Source organism: Anas acuta, chromosome Z (genome assembly GCF_963932015.1).
Source record: "Anas acuta chromosome Z, bAnaAcu1.1, whole genome shotgun sequence".
Taxonomy (NCBI): domain Eukaryota; kingdom Metazoa; phylum Chordata; class Aves; order Anseriformes; family Anatidae; genus Anas; species Anas acuta.
Genome location: NC_089017.1, coordinates 55958537 through 55974073, shown reverse-complemented (window position 1 = coordinate 55974073; position 15537 = coordinate 55958537). Strand labels below are relative to the sequence as shown.

Here is a 15537-nt window from a genome sequence, read left to right as displayed (position 1 = left end):
CACTTCCCAAGACACACGGTGACTTCATGTAAATCAGTGATTGCAGCTGAGATCTTTGCTTCCTAAAAACTCGTGTCTCATTTTACGTAGAATCCCGTATATATCTTTCCATTGACTTTTCTGCAAAGATTCTATTCATTATGTGATTTTTCTCCCCTACTCCTATGCACAGAGGGAATTGTGTTCAGCCTCTTATTCATGACCAACTTTTGGGCTCTGAAAATCATAAACCAGAAAGAGAGTAGTGGAGGAACTGACATATTGTAAAAAAAATCACCTTCAGTTCTGGAAGCAAGGCAGTCTGTGTAGTAGTGAGTGCCTCAGAAACAACACTGTCCAGGTATGGCATCATTCCTATTCCTACAGGATACTTTCCCACTCTCTTGTACCTTTTCTCTCTGTCCACTCTCTTGTCCTCTGTCAGGTTTTAATAAGAAATAGAGAAATAACCAGTGTTCTAGTTTCCTGAAAAGCTTGACACAAGGAATGAGAAGGGAAACTGTGAAAAGAATAAACTGGGAAAAATGTCCACAAAATGAATCACCTGGGTTACTGAGCCCAGTCCTTTACTTTAGCATGTAACAGAACATACAAACTCTTTTAGAAATATATCAAACTCTGTGTTAAATGTTGCTGATATCCTCTAGTCATTCCACATCTGAGGAAGAGGTTGTTCCAGAAACTTGTGTTCACTCCTAGCACATTTCTGTCTACATATCCAGCTTGCCATTTGCCATTCCAGAGTGCCCTAAACAGAAAGGCTGTGAGCAGCTCTTATTCGCTACAGTAAAAATGCTGTCCTGTAATGGAAATGGCCTTCTACCACTCATTTGCTGTGTCTCTGTAACCTTCATCTCCAGCCTTGGGTCATTCTGAAGGTGAACTGTACCATCAGTAGTGGCATACTTTCTTGAGTCACAGCAGTGAGCTTTTCCAGAAATGTTATCTAATTCATAGAAATAACTCTGAAAACCTGCTAGTTGCTGTGGTTAATAGTGGTTCTTGCATGATTTGGTTTCTTTTTATCTAGTAAAGCTCCAAAAAGATCGGTTCTCTTCTGACATTAGAACTAATGTCTGTCTCTTCTGCAGTGTGATGAGTTTCTTGTAGAACTTCACAGTCTTGAAACAACACAGGCAAACGGAAGTCCTGAAGTTGACTAAAAATGCTTCAAAAGCCTACAGATCCTATAGGCTTCAGATAACATTAGTTAATACGAGCTCAGTAGTAAAATTTATGAAATACTGTAATATTGCTTGACAAAATATATGTGTATATATATATTTCATGTAACAGCTAATACAGGTGTGAATTCTCCTTTTGCTGCCATACTGGAGTTGTGGTTCTGCCATGGCTTGTTTCCTTTGCCCATTGGAAAATGTATATGATGTCCTAGGGCTGCCTAATAAATCAAATAAGATGGACCCAGACTCTTCACAGTGGTGTCTGTGAAGAGGAGGAGGGACAGCAGGCATGTGAGTTGAATGAGCAGTTCATACTGAATTTAAGAAAAAAACTTTTTCCCTATGAAGTCAGTCAAGAGGTGCAACAGGTTGCCTAGAGAGGTTGTGCAGTCTCTCTTCTTGAAGTTTATCAAGCCCCAGCTGGACAATTTGCTTGAAACTGTTCTAGAGCAACCCTCTCTGGCCTCAGAGCTGACTCTACTTTGAGTAGGAGGACAGCCTACAGACCTCCCAAGGTTCCTTCTAGCCTGAATTATTTTGTGATTCTATGATCTGAAATAAAAATAGCCAGCCAGGTTGCCATAATTTCAAAGCTATTAAATAATCTTCTGCTACCAGCAAACAGACCCCTCTCCATACCAGACTGGCAAGGTTAGTGTTTAAATAGATGTGCCACACTGCATGCTGTGACGGACAGATTATGCATGTTCCACCCAGTTCTTAAATACAGCAGTTTACATGGCATGATCATTTTCTTATGGGATATATACATATATTTATTTATTTATTTATTTATTTATTTATTCTTTTTTCTTTTTTCCCCTGGGAGCAAACACAACTAGTCATAATCTTATAGGCAAGAAAAATAAAGGTAAGGAAAATTTTCCAGAGGAATCAAAACCTGCACAAATCTAGACATTGCAGAAATTCAGATTTGTGAATTATAACATGGAGGAAACACTGAATCCCTGAAGTAGAGAAACCCAGAAGTGTTGTACAGGCAAGAGGAGATGTGTTGTAGTAAACACTGTCTGAAGACTTCAGTTCTTTTTAAAGCATAATTTAAAGAAAAATATATTGTAGTCCTGCAGACTGAAGATGATAAAGGGCTGCAGAAGTGCACTAAGGTCACACTTCTGGATAAGTCAGTCTCTTGGCTCATAAATACCATGAAGCGTTTCAAGTCACCATGGTTACTTTAGAATGCAAGCTATAGTTATTATTCCAGTAAAATCCTGGGTCTGTGAACCACTCTAAGATAAGAATAATGAACCTTTCATTAGTTGGGCAGAGACATATCATTCTACCTCTCAGATTGCATAACTTCCATTTCATATGGGGGGAATTTGAGCTATGCAGCTTGCATCTGAGCACCTGTGATTCTCAGGCAATTGCAAAGCAGAGACATGAGTTGTTTTGCCAAAGATGAGACTAAGGGCTTGATTGAAAGCCCATCGAGTCTATCTAATGCAGAACCATGCTGCCAGACAAGAATGTCACTGTAGGCCAAGGCCCTCGGTAGCGTAGTCCAAAATAAGCAGTACTTTTCTCCATGACATATATATGTATAGATACATACATGTACATATACATATAAAAATCCAGATTAAATGAGGAGTATGAGGGGTTCATCTGTGAAAATTCAGTTTGTAGTTAGTCAGTATGACCTGTGATGTATCTTGGAAAAAACATGCTCCTGATAGGTGTTAAATTGTTACAACCTGTAAGGAAAAAAATAATCAGAGGAAAAAGCTAAAAGATCAGTTTATTTATTTCAAAATAAAAGTATTAAGATACTCTTTATGGCTTATTATTTCATATGTTATGTTTTTAGATGCAGAAGGTTTCAAAGTGAAATGGATGTTGTTTTCTTTTTTTTTCTTTTTTCTTTTTTTTCAAATAGACATTTGCCAAGCAACTTTGAAAAGTGTTACCCAGAACCTGGAAAGAATGTGACTCCCCCCACAATATAACTATACTGTTACTGCTTTCAAGTAGAAAATCCTCAGACTTATGGCTTAACATACAGATTTTTTCTAGTCATCCAAAATATGTTTAAGGAAAAACACATGGCTGTTAAACACACAAAATGAATTTCAATGTACACGCTATCTTTTTTACTATTTTAAGTTGTTCTGTAGAAGTACAAAGTCTGAATTTAACCATTTCACCATTAGCCATTTCCAGAACAACTGACTAAGATGGTGTAAATTCAAATATGGCTTTGCCATAGGGCCAAAGAGCAGAATCTGAGTCGTGTTAGAAAGCACTGGTTTAATAACAAACAGTAGCAGTAAAGTGAATGAAAACATACAAGAGTTTTTATTCTCTGTTTATTTAAGAATTGGAAACAGGACATTTATTGTGATAATACACTCGTTCATGGTATGTAGTGGTGTAACAGAAAAGGATAATGAGACTGTCCGGATCTATTATGAAAGACAATACAAGAACAAGAGGCTCGTGGTTATGCGTCCCTCCATACTGCTCAGAGAGTGTCACAGCAGCTTTCTGAATGGGGCCTTCTCACCTAGTCTGCATTGCTTTGTAGTCCACTACATTTCTATTGTTTCAGGAAGTGAGAATGTCGGTTGCTCCTGATCATATTGTAGGCATTAAGTGATACAGATACCTGTCTGTTACGAACTAAGCTTGGTCAATCAAGTCTTTCATGCACAGTTGTTAACTATGTATCAGGTGAAAATCTGTTTAGATTCAAGAAGAGTCGTCTACTGAAGATATCCATGACCTATAGATAAAGATTAGACTTTGCTGCTTGGTTGAATTTTTGCCCGTTTTCTCTCTCCATCCTCTTTACCTTACAATTTTATTTATTTATTTATTTATTTTGCAGGAGCAGAAAACTTGCTTTAAAGTATAGCAATTTGGCCTGAGACATGAACATGACTAAATGCAGATAGTTAACAGTTAACTTCTAATAGTTTAAGCAAAGGGAGGTTTGTACATGCTTGCAATAAGACATCATTATCAGCCTGTACTGATTGAACAAAAGTAAAAGTGCCAGACATCACATTGCTAAGTGGAGACTTACCAGTTAAATCTATAATGGTTTTCAGAAGAGAGAGAAAACTATTCAATTAAATGAAAAGAACACTTTAATCATATAAAAAGTACTGAAATGACTTGCAAATTCAATAACATCACTTCAAAATCATCTTTGCATCCTATCTTGGTGTATACAACACTGAACCCTTAGCATGGAGATCTCCAAGGAGGAAGACTTCACAACTTTCCTGTGCCAGTGCTCCTTCACCCATACAGTAACGTTTCCTGATCTTTAGAGGGAGCCTTCTGTGTTCCAGTGTGTGCCCATTGCCTCTTGAAAACAGCTTGGCTACATCTTCTTTGTACTCTCCCTTCAAGTATTTTTATACACTGATGAGATCCCCAGAGCTTCCTCTTTTCTAGGCTGAACAGTCCCAGATCTCTTGGCCTTTCCTCAAAAAAGAGGTGTTTCTGTCTCTTCATCATCTTGGTGGCCCTTTGCAGGACTCTCTCCAGTAAGTCTGTGTCTTGTACCAGAAGTGGGCCCAGCACTCCTGGTGAGGACTCACCAGTACTGAGTAGGGGGGAAAGATCACCTTTCCTCACCCTGCTGGCAATGCCTTGCTTGATGCAGCCAAGGACACTGTTGGCCTTCTTAGTGGCAAGGGCAGATTTCTGGCTAGTGTTCATCCTGGTGCCCACCAGGACCCCCCGGGACCTTTCTGCAGAGCTGCTTTCCGGCTGGGTGGCCCCAGCACGTCCTGGTGCCTGGGGCTGTTCCTGCCCAGGTGCAGGACTTTGCTCTTCCCCTTGCTGATCTGCATGAGGTCCCTGTCAGCCCATGTCTCCAGCCTGCTGGGGTGCCTCTGGGTAGCAGCTTGAGTCGCCAGTGCACCAGGCACTCCTCCTGGTTCTGGGCCATCCGCAGACTTGCTGAGGCTACACTCTGCCCCATCATCCAGATCATTAATGAAAATGTTGAACAGTATAAAACTACAGAGCAAGGTAGTATTACTTGATACTGTGAAGAAATCTGACTGAATGCAACCCTTCAAAGCTCAGCTTTGTCTGTTCACTTCAGCAGTCGCCAACCATTCTTTGCCCCAGTGAAGGCTCAGAGCCAAAATTCTTCAGATTCAAATCTGTTGTGTCTAGTGTTTTATCAAAAGATCAACATCATTAATTTGAAATACTTTTCAAAGTGTTTCAGTAGTCAGTTCAGTCAGCACATGCTTTCTTTGAAGAAATGAAAGTGCTCCAAGTTAGACAACACAAAGCATAACACGGCACTCTAACGGACAGACCCGTTTCACAATCACAACACTTATATTATTAGTACAGTAGGAAGAGTGGTAGACCGTGAGCACAGTGCCAGAATTGCACCTTTACTGTTAACTGCAATACCAATATAACTGCAACCTTATAACTACAGCACAAAATGAAGGGGGGTATTTTGTGTAAAAATTAACCTGAAAATATTTTTCAATATGATATGAAAAATCTGTCTTTCTATTGTTTCTGACATGGTTTGCACTGTAGTGTCAATAAAAAGCACAATAGGTAAAATCTTTCTTTTTCTTGAAAGCTTGAGGTCAGATTTTTGAACAGAAGGGAACTGAACAAAAATCAGCAAATAACAGAAAGATATGACAGGGTCCTCACTGAATGTCTAAGTCAGTATTAAGTCATAAAGTGGACTCTTCGAGGTTATATATGGCATTCCAAGGTCCTAAAATCTATAAAAGGTTGGGGAGTCAGGTGGTGTCCTAGGGATCAAAGACAAATAATACAAAAGGTTGGTCTGAAGTAAAGAAATAAAATAGCTGCAGAATGGACTATCATGACCAGCCATCTGAACCTCTAACACCTACAGGGCCTGTAGGTGTTAACTGAACTAATGCTGTATTTCCACTCACAACTAAGCTCCTGGACAACAGCAATTTGCACTCAGATGCTGTGGCTGGGTTTGGTTAGTGGCTCTGCCGTGAGGGGCAATTGCCTTGCCAACCACACAGGAGAGGCAAGCAGCATTTCTTTCCTCACCCCTCCTTAAGATTCCTCTAACCAACGTGGCAGGACAAGGCAGTGGGATGTTGCTCACCCTTCTGAGACACTTGCTGTGTTCTGGCAAGCATGATGAATTCAGCAGTGTCGCAAACTCCACTTTGGCCAGTTGTGCTGCAAGCTTTTTGCTTCTAACAGCCATTGTGACAGTAAATTGTGAGCTTGTCTGTGTAACCTGGCTCTGTCAATAGCTGAGGCCTCTGAGGTGAAATCTCTTGTATAGGCCCACACTAATATTAAAAAAGAATACACTCCAGCTGCTTGCATCCCAGCACCTTCCTTGAGACTCTACTGGATAGGGTTTAGACAGGGCAGTGACTGTCATTGAAGTGGTTTCGTCCTGTATCTGTCAACAAGAGGTACGACACCAGGGAATGATGAAGTGCAGCGAGGATCGTTCTGCTTTGCTGATCCATCCCCATCATTGTGCACCACTCCCTGCAAACTTTAACAGCAGCTCTTCTAATTTGAGATATGAAATTCCTGATCTTTTTAAAGCAGTGAATGGCCAGGAGCCATATCGCCTTACAGTACACAGCCAGCTATTTACACACAGCTGCTTTTGGACAGCTATCAGTTAGCTGGGGTTTCATCCAGTGAGCATAGTCCATGCAGATTTTGAATTTCTCTCACTGTTTATTCAAAATGTCATGAGCACCAAGTCAAACTCCAAACAGAAGTCGTTGCACCAACTTTATTGCTTTATCAGCCAAACTTGTAGTCTCAGTCAAACAACTATATCAAGTTACCATATGCAAGATAACAGTTTACCTCTCTGGCAGTGTAAATAAACCTTGAAGCGTGTGTCAGTCATGCCTGCTTTGGAAATGTAAAAACTGGCCAACTTGAATTACAGTCAGGACCTTAAATCTTTTATTAGGCACAGTTGGGTAAAGATGCAATCTTATTTTTAAATACCTAAAAAAATGTAGTTTTTAATAAACTGAGGAGGAATGGTGTGTGTTCATTGCCTCTGCAAATCAGGTTGCTTTATAGGTGTGTCACACTAGCACTGGCAAATATTTTTTCCACCGGTTGCTTTGCTTGATCAAATGGCTTTTCACTCTAATCAGCTGTTCCCATGTTGGCCTCTTAGGAGTGGAGCTTGTCCTGCTCTGCACAGTACATTAAGAGAGGCTTCTGGCAGCCCTGCCCATTTCTCTGGCCAACCCATCGCTGCTCCTTCAAGGCCCCATGTACTGCCTCCTCTGCCTCCTTCCTTTCAGACAAATCAAACAAAAACAAACTTCTGCTCTTAGTGGCCAGCTTCTGTTCCTTTGGCTCTGTTATTTTGTTTGTTTGTTTGTTTGTTTGTTTTACCAAACCACCTCTGAGAGGCACCTGGGCTGGGGGTCTTGCACCTGGACTGTGGTAATCCTAAACATGAATACAGGTTGGACAGAGGAAGGATGAAGAGTAGCCCTGTGAAAAAGGACCTGGGGGTATTGGTTGATAAGAAGCTTGATATGAGCTGGCAATGTGCACTTGCAGCCCAGAAAGCCAACCGTATCCTGGGCTGCACCAAAAGCAGCGTGGCCAGCAGGGTGAGGTAGATGATTCTCCCCCTCTCCTCTGCTCTCACCTGTAGCACTGCATTCAGCTCTGGGGCCCCCAGCACAAGAAGAATGTGGGTCTGTTAAAGAGAGTCCAGATGAGAGACACAAAGATGATAAGAGGACTGGAGTACCTGTGAAAAACGAGGCTGAGAGAGTTGGGGTTGCTCAGCCTGGAGAAGAGAAGGCTCCAGGGAGACCTTATAGTGGCCTGCTGGTACCTAAAGAGGGCCTACAGGAAAGCTGTGGAGGGATTTTATAGAATGTGAGGTAGTTATAAGACAAGGGGTAATTGCTTTAAACCAAAAGAGGTTAGGTTTAGGTTGGATATTAGGAAGAAATTCTTCACAATGGATGTGGTGAGGCATTGTAGCAGGATGCCCAGAGGGGCTGTGGATGCTCCATCCCTGGATGTTCAAGGCCAGGCTGGATGGGGCTTTGGGCAGCCTGATCTAGTGGGAGGTATCCCTGGATATGGCAGGGTTGGGGTGGAATTACTTATTACTTAATAAATTAGATGGTCTTTAAGGCCCCTTCCAACCCAAGCCATACTATGATCCTATGGTTCTATGACTCTATGATTCTTCAATTCTTTGATTAGAAATCGTTGTCCATGACAAGCCTGATGTCGACCATAACACCTTTTAAAAAACTCCACTGTGCTTGTCTCTCATGGGCAGTCTCAAGCACAGGATGCTTTTGCCCAAGAAAAAATGGAAAATTACTTTGACTAGATGTTTTTGACATTTAAGGACTTAGAAAGGATATGTTTTACATTTAGGGGCAAGTTCTAATATTTTAAATGTTTTTTAAATGGCTTATAGTTTTCAAATGCATCTTTTAGTAGTTCTTCATCAAAATAACACCCAGAATAATTTTAAAATTCTGGAGCTTTTCCCTGTTACAGCTGGAGATTGCTCTGATCTGACAGCATACATTTTTGCAAATGCATTTTTGCATTTTTGCACTCTGCATGATGTGATCATCATGTGTTTATAAAGACAGAACACTTATCAAACATGCTATGCGTGAATGATGGAAAGGGTCCAAAGAAGGAAATTTACAGAATCACAGCATTAATTTAACATCATCTGAGGCATTAATATATCCAACAATTAACTTGAAACTTTCCTACTGCCTTTCAAATGTTATTCCACATTTTTAAGACTGTTAAAGTTGTTCTTCTATTTCTATGCTAAACTTTCTCATCAAGGTTTCCTTTTTTTTTTTTTTTTCCTTTTTTTTTTTTTTCTCTAAAGATAAAAATTCCTTTCCTTGTGTAATGTTTTCTGCAGTGGTAAATAATAAGCTTTGTGCATTCATCAGAGGTTAGAGTTGCTTATAAAACATCTGTACATGATGTTGGAGTACACTGATGAAGTTAAAAAAGATAACTCCAGAAGGAACATCATAAACAAAGCTCTTTTTAAGTAGTGCCAGACACAAATCAACAAAGCTTTCACCAAAGGCCACTCCAAATGTATTATTAACTTATTAGTAGCAAGTAACTATAGTCATCTGCCGAGGTGACAGCACTCTTGACTGTAACGTGCAGCTTCCTAGGTACACAAAGCTCTTCTGCTGCCAGTCCCCCATCTCCACGATCTAGCTTAAACACTCTTGTAGCTGATCAAGAGGAGAAAATGCTAGTTTTAAGAAGCAACCATTATCACCCTTGATAAAATATTATGCAGTTAAAAATAAGCCAGATTTTTAAAGGAGGCAGAATATTGTATTTTTATGCTATAATGTAAGAATGTAGGAGTGATCACAGAATTTTGGACTGAGATCAAAAGTCCATTTGACCCAACACTGGTGAAGGTGGCAAAGCAGGTGTATTGGCGAAACTGCAAATGTATGAGATAAGCTCATATGATATTCTACAATGGATATCTGGCAGATGCCAGGCGGGTGATTATCTCTCCAGAGCCAGAATCAGGTTTTCATTCATCAGTGTAGAATACAGTGTAACTGACCTGATCTGGTAAATTGAGGATTTTTTTTTTTTTTTTGTCAAAAAAGCATAATTTCTTTATATTTCTTTATATGCTGGGATTGCTGAATCCCAGATGTACCGGTGGCAACAGAGACAGAGTTCTGCAAATATACATGCACAAGTCTTCAAGGAAGCAGCTCTGTTCACCATTTTAAAATAGACCTTTTAACTTTTAACTTCAATCCTTTGCTGCCTGGTTCTTTGGTCACTATTATGAAAAATACCAGGAAAAAGAGAGAACCATTTGATGGAGGATAATGGACTGAAGCTTACTTTCTCTAAAAGTGAGTGGGAATGAATGGGAGATGTGTTATTGGGGAACAGAGTCAGAACTCTTTCCTACAGAGTAAAACAATATGGCTTTAAGTGAAGTTCCAGATATACGCTGCAGGCATTTGAAAGAGAAAAAAAAATTGAACTGTGATACAGATTGTCATAGAAAGCATAGTGAAATGTTAGAAGAAAAAAAAAAAAGAAAAAGAGAGAGAGAATTGTGGGGCAATTGAGTTCTTACCATCTCTTTCTGTAGTGAGGAAGCTATGACTCATTATGGTTAAAGGAAAAAATTAATTTTTGGTTTTAAGCCCATGAATCAAGCCAAAGAATGTCATTAATTCCATACCCATCATTTCCACAGCTTCACGTTTTCTTGATACAAGGCCTGAAACACACTAAAGGAAATGTAGTCTATAATAAAGAATTAAAGGCCCCTGAGCTGTAGGAATTTCACTTATTCCCTAGGTACTGTTGGATATATTGGTTGATTTTTATATATTCCTCAAACACAAATAGGTATTTTTGTGTCTGACCCTAATTGTGTTCCCTTTTGCAACAACTTTTACAGACCTTCTTTTCCATATCTGGTGGCAGAAATTTCAGAGGTATTCAATTATTTTCTGATGTAATGATAATGATGTTGTTGTAATCACAGAAATCATAGAAACTCTCAGCATGATTGGCAGTGGTAGTCCTCAATATTTTTGAACTTCATCTAGAATGACATTTATCTGATTGGTTTAATTTAATTCCATTGTAGTGAGGAAAAAAAAAAAAAGTCAAAATCCAAACATTTGAAAATGAACTGACAGAAGTGATATGGAGCAAACTCTTATCTTCCAATCCTGCTTTCAAGAATTTGTAAACTGGCAACAACTGATCCTCTGTTCTGGCATAACAGTCGAATTAATTTTATTTTTAAACTCAGCTTTATAGCTAGACTTAACCTGGGCTTATCCTCCTCAAGTGTTCACTAAGCCAATCTTTGAAGTTCTCACTAAACGCTGAGAATAATTGAAAGCATAGCCCATAACAGAAAAACTGTAGTCTACATTTTTAATTAAGTGAATTCTCATGAATTCAAATGAAATAGACTGTGTTTATTTAATTGACCTGAATAGAAAGGCTCATCTCTTGAACTGTTACTTGGAACAGCATTAAACGCATTGTCTGTCCTCTCTGCTGCCACTAATGTGAATGAATGCTGCTTATAGTAGTGAGAGTTACAGAGCTGGTCTTCATCTCATGTTTCGTAAACAGCGTAGCTACAACAACAATACAAGTGCATATATCAAAATGACATTCATAGAAAGTCAACATAAGTAAGGAAATGTCTCATGTTGGTTTGTACAAAGTACACAAATGCTCTCGTATTTGAATTTAATTTAGTTGGCTACTTAACAACAACAAATCTCATGATCTGCACTTTAACTTTTCTTCTTAAGTTTGCTCATGTCTAAGACTTTATCTGCTGTCTCTTCTTCCTGCTCTTGACCTCCTTCTCCAGGGACATGCTAATTCTTCATCCTGGCCAGCAGAACAATTGCTTTCCAGTCAGTCTTAGAGTTACATGTGCTCCATCTGTTTTTAAGCACCTGGGTTTGCTCTAAGTCAAACCCAAGCTGTAGATTATTTTGCAAGTTTCTGAACCTGTCTTTTTCTAGTCATTGATCAAAATTTACTTGAAAGAAAATTTGGCAATGAAATACAAATCATATCAAACTTGCAGCACTTCAGTTAATGCTGTCTCTGTAATATTCAATGGAAATGTTTCCTCTGTCATGTGACAATGAAAGCCACGTGCTTTACAATGACCACATATAAGATTGTTTTGAATTCAGATGATTCCACTTTCTGGGCTTGCAGATATTGCTCTGAATATTTTGGCAATCCAGCAGTAGAACAGAAGCACTGACTGATTTTACAAGACAACAAAAGGTCAAAGTCAAGCCAAATTCTAAATGTTTAGTCACACAATACTTGCTTAATATGCTGAAACAAATTTTCTTCAAAACTTAATCTACCAACTATGAATATGCCTTTTGACTTATCAGTGTTTAGAATATTGGTACAAATATTTGTACGAATGACACTGATAAATAAATCAAGGTGTTCCATAAGTAAAATGCATATGTTTTGAAACGATCAATTAGACCTACAGGATTTTTTATTTATTTTTATTTTATTTGGTAGCATGAATCACTCACAAACTAATCCACAAGATTATCCATTTCTGCATTTTGGGATTGGCTACAACAGAAACCCTAACTTCCTCTACAGCTAATGGAAACTGTAAATCCTGATTATGGAATAATTCAGTTTTACTCAAACATAAGAATTAGGAGGTACTCAATGGGCTTGTCAGGTAGTAGATTAAAAATAAAGCTTTTTTTTTTTTTTTCTTTTCTTTTTTTTTCTATTTGGTCACAATTTTTAAGAGTCCATTTGACACCTGCTACAAGTTAAATGTGACTGAGGCTTGCTGGAGTTAACCTGATCAGAGAAGCTATTTGTTTCAGGGGAGCACCCCTGAATTAGGATCATGCATCCTCAGAAGAGCATCCTCAGAAGACTGTTGGGTAAACAGACCACTGTAGCTGTTTTCTTAAGCTCCTTGCACTGCTAGAGGCCTTAGGCCTACATGTATATGGGTGCTCTGGATGCTATACATTTTTTTGTGTTGTTTATTATTATTATTGTTGTTGTAGAGGTTATCCATGCTTTTAATAATTTCTGTTGTTCATTCCAAAATCTCCATTTATTTCTACATTTGTATGCACTTTTAAACATTTATAATAAAACATTTCTCAGCAGAGCACCACAGAGGGAAATTGAGTGGTTTATAGTGCTCTTCTCAAATGAAAGAAACACCTTGACGTTCATCATATCTGACACTCTATTATATAGCAGGAACATGTGTAGGCAAGAATCTATGGACAAGGTCATACAGCACTGCGTTAAAAAAGCATGTATATGGTATGAGCTACCTGGCCACAACCTGCAAATGAAAGATAAAACCCAAGAGAGAGAAGTTTTCTTACCTTGCAGCTGCTTTTTACTTTTAATCCATGTTCTGTGACAGTATGCAGAGGAATCTAGACACCACTGCAGGTTGTTCTATGAAGCAAAAATTAGATGCTTCTCTAAATAGGAGTCAGGTAATTTTTTGTCACTTCAAGCTTGCCAATAAATTGAATTCTGAGCACAGGTGAGAGGATAATTTACCGTAAATAATGGATTTGATTCTTTTAGTGTTCTTTCTGCCCATAAATATCTACTAAAATTCTGAAATTGTTTTTTTTCCTGTTGTTTTTTTTTGATGGTTTTTCATTTTCTTTGAATGTGTGGTACATCCAGAACTTAAGCTAGCTGGTAACTAGCACTGTTTTTTAAGCATAGTTTTCTGATCGTGCTAAGATGAGGCAGCCATGACTTAGGTATGTAGAAGCACTGCTTTGCTGTGCAGGTGTAGGAACATGGGCACAGCCTGCCCATGGAAGCTGTGGGGTCACCTTCCTTGGGGATCTCCAAAAGCCCCCTGGACTGGGCACCCTGCTCTAGGTGGCCCTGCCTGAGCAGGGGTTGGAGCAGTGCCCCCAGAGGTCCCCGCCAGCCTCAGCCCTGCTGTGATTGTGTGATTCTGTGAACTGCCAGTCTGGAAATCATGAATTGCTCTTGACTAAAATGAAAACATTCAATACTATCATCTTTTTCATTGCTTCTGTAGCAGTTCTCTTTTACCATATATTATTCCTTTTGGAACTCTATTCACCTCTGTCTGAGGGCTGAAATTTGCAACATTTTTACTTTCTTTTTTTTTTCTCTCTGTTGCCACAAGTCATGATCAAACCATACTGCTTTTGTAGTGCTTTTTATTCTGCAACTTTCACAAATCATCTCTGTCTAGTCTGTACAGAAAAACAAAAGAAAACAACAACAAAATAAACAACATCCAAGCCCATAGCAAAAACATCTCATGAATTTTAGTGGATCTAGACTTTAATTTTAACTTTGATAATGTTTAAACTCAGCTGTGTAGTTAACTGTACACTTGTAGGCAGCTTCACTTAAATCAAGGGGGCTAATCTAAGTGTACAGGCTTTGCCATGATCAAGGCTTATGGCATTCCTTCCATTGGTATATTTTTGAAATATCCTGCATATTGTACATCTTTGTGTCAAGCATTCAGTGTCAGTCATTATTGCAGAGGAACTGCAATGGGTGAATGAATGATTCCTTCTGGAAGTGTGAGGAGCTTTTGTTTGTTATAAGAGAATGTGTTCATATAGCAGATTTTTTTTCTTGAGCTGATGTGCAATTCTTCCATCCAAGTCGTCCTCTGGTGGAGTACCAGTAAAAAAAAAATCCTTAACGTTTGGTTTATGTAATGACAAACTAATCTTAATTGGAAATCTTCCAGATAGCTCAGTTCCATCAGTTATTTATGCACAGCTCATTTTGTTTGGTAATAGAAATAAATGAAAACAAAATTCTCATAGATTTGGAGATAAACAGGAAAAGAAACCCTCTGAATCCAGCCCCCAGAAGACTAAACTGGAAATAGATCCCACATTTTAAGTCTTCTTGAAAAGTCGCTTAATGGATAACCTTCCCCTCTAACTTTAATTTAGTTGCCAGGAGAACACCACACAATTTCTGATAACTAGTTTATGATCTATTTTGTCCCCCTTATGGCTATAAGGAAATACATGGAAATATATGAAAAATCTGCTGAAGTTTTTAGCTGCAGCAAAGCAATTACCCTCTTCCTTCCTTGAATTAATTTATTGATGAATAGAGCTTAAGAGTAGAAATAGCACAAGTAGCAGAAGAATCTGCAAGAAAGGAAAGCTGTCATTTTATTTATCTTCATGCTTACATGTGGATACTTAAGCTCTATCTTTATGCTTACATGTGGATATTCTTTGTGGTGCTATGTAGTCTTTTTGGAATATATCTGTGAATGTGCTGCAGGGGTGATATCATTCAGAGAAGCTGCATATTCACAAAAGCTGAAAAAATTATAACTGAATTCATTTTTATTGATGGTTCTATAATGAGTTGAATGCATGACCTGGCTTCAGTTGCTAAACTGCGTGCTTCTACCAGCATCTCATCTGCTATCCTCCCACCTTTTTATTTCAGGTGTTCAATGCAGTCTGCAGCCCATTTGTTACGTGAGATAGCAGCTCTCTACAATACCTGTGTCATGCTTGAATCTGACCCATTTCCAGATCAGGATCCTGCTACTTTTCTGCATCGTGCACAATACTGTAATCAATGGCTGAAGGATGCAGGTGAGAATAAGAGTGGGAATTGTGGCCTCTAGTGTAGGATACAGCTTCTCTGCTCGCTGTCAGAACTGGGAAGGACGGCTTCTGAGTAATCCTCTGGTGACTGTTTTGTGCCTATTCACTGCAACCTATGGAGTTTCCCAGCTGCTGACTTATATTCTGAT

General features: G+C 38.9%; 1 long non-coding RNA gene across 1 annotated transcript in view; it reads left to right on the top strand.

Moving 5' to 3' along the window:
* LOC137847825 (uncharacterized) overlaps positions 1-15360 on the top strand; it is a 77407-nt gene extending 62047 nt beyond the window's left edge. Inside the window, exon 3 of the long non-coding RNA XR_011091089.1 lies at positions 15225-15360. This is a non-coding gene — a long non-coding RNA (uncharacterized lncRNA). The remainder of the gene's footprint in view (positions 1-15224) is intronic.
* The last annotated feature ends 177 nt before the right edge of the window (positions 15361-15537 follow it).